The following is a 1,846-nucleotide window of genomic DNA, read 5'->3' as shown; positions in this document are numbered from 1 at the left end:
GGGGGGGGGCATGGGACAGCACCAGGAGGGGGCCCAAAGCCCCCTCCCCAGCCCCTTGGCATCACTAAAAGCACAAGAAGCCTATAAAATCCAGTTATTTTTAAATTTTGATTCTGCCCTGAGGTGGCAGAGCTCGGCCTCACCTCTCCCTGCTTCTTTTCACCCCAAATATTTAAAAGCCATAAATATTTCACACCAAATATTTCGGGAGTCCATCCCGGCTCCCCTTCGGCACAGGATTTAGGGCATCGTTCCTCAGATCTCGCATCGGGAGCTGCCTCCTGCCAAGGTAATTCCCTTATCACCCATTTCCACGGGGCAGCAGCAGCCAGAGCCACCGCCACGGCCGGCCCTGTCCCCAAACACAGCCTGGAGCGGTGGCACTGGTGACACTGGTGTCACTGGCCAGCGGGAGGAGACACCAGGGCTGCGGCTCCGCAGGGGTTAAAGCCACCTGCAGCACAAGAAAAGGTCCCTAAAAATGTAAAGTGCCATTGTTTGTTTCTTTCTTTCCTTCCCATGATGAAAATACTGCTTTTTAAAAAAAAAATAAATAAAAAAAAAATCAATAATTCCACCAACAAAACGCTCGATACTTTCTCCTCCTCCAAAAGCCAGCACCAAAACGAACTGAAAATACCCTAAAATCTTTCTGGACTGGCCTCATTCTCCATCTCCCACTTCATTTAAGAGGCAAAACCATACCCATGAGCACACCCCCACCCCTAAATCTGGGGTCACCCCCCTGGTTTGCCTTGGGGGGGGGGACAACACTGTGGCCCCCGGAGCTTTTCCCCAAAAAGGGCAGTATCTTCACCCTTTGCTGGGGAGCAGATGGGGGTACGAGGGGTTTTGGGGTTACCAAGTCAAGGGGTTTGCTTTTTGGAGGGGCTGGTATGGTGGGACCCCGTGGTCCAACGGGGCAAAAACAGCCTGAAAAAAAATCACACCCCCCAAAAAAATCCCACTGAGCTTCCAAAAATCATCTCCCCCCTGGGTGGGCTTGGGGCAGGAGGTGACAACGAGGTGACAGCAGGGAACTGCCACCCCCCACATCGTGGCCAGTGCTGGTGGGGATGGATCTGGCCACCACGGCCCCCCCCAGGGTGGGGGTTTTGTAGGGTCTTTCCCAGGCAGGAGGGGGATGTGACAGGGAGGGATCATCAGCCACGGTGGCCTTGGGACAAGGTGGGTTCAGCACCTCCTGGCCAAGGTGGGGTCCATGGGGGTCCAGGGCTCTGCTACAGCCACTTGTGGAGTGGGTGAGAAGCAGCTGGAGGAGGGGGGGGGTTCACCCTTTTCACCCCCAGGAGATGGTGGGGTCAAGAGAGAGACCACCAGCTGTGGTGGACAACTGACCTCTCTGGGCTGGAAGGAGCCAGGGAAGGGAAGCCACGCTCTCCCTGTCACCTAAAGGTGACAACCATGGAGTTCCCTGGGAACTGCTCTCCCCACAGCCACCCCACAGCTCCCACAGCCACCCCACAGCTCCCACAGCCTCCATCAAGCCCCTTCCCCAAATCCCCCCCGTGTTCCACGAGGACAGGCTTTAAACCAACCATGATTTAAGAATAAAACCCAAGAAAAGACAAATCTCTCCCCGACCCACAGGTGGGAGCTCATTGCCACGCTCTTCTCCAGCATAAATCCCCCCGGGGGGGGGGTGCCCACCTTGTCCCCCCCCAGGATGGAGACCTCGGAGAAGGTTTCTCCCTTCCCAGCATCACCCATTTCCACGTGAAAACCAGGGAGGGGAAGTGTCTGCTCATCCCGGTCCCACCTCACACACACACAAGTGTGCACACACACACACACACACACAAAATTATTCAATTATTTTCCTTTT

Source organism: Calidris pugnax, unplaced genomic scaffold, assembly GCF_001431845.1.
Source record: "Calidris pugnax isolate Ruff unplaced genomic scaffold, ASM143184v1 scaffold173, whole genome shotgun sequence".
Classification (NCBI taxonomy): Eukaryota; Metazoa; Chordata; class Aves; order Charadriiformes; family Scolopacidae; genus Calidris; species Calidris pugnax.
This window is presented reverse-complemented; position numbering follows the sequence as displayed.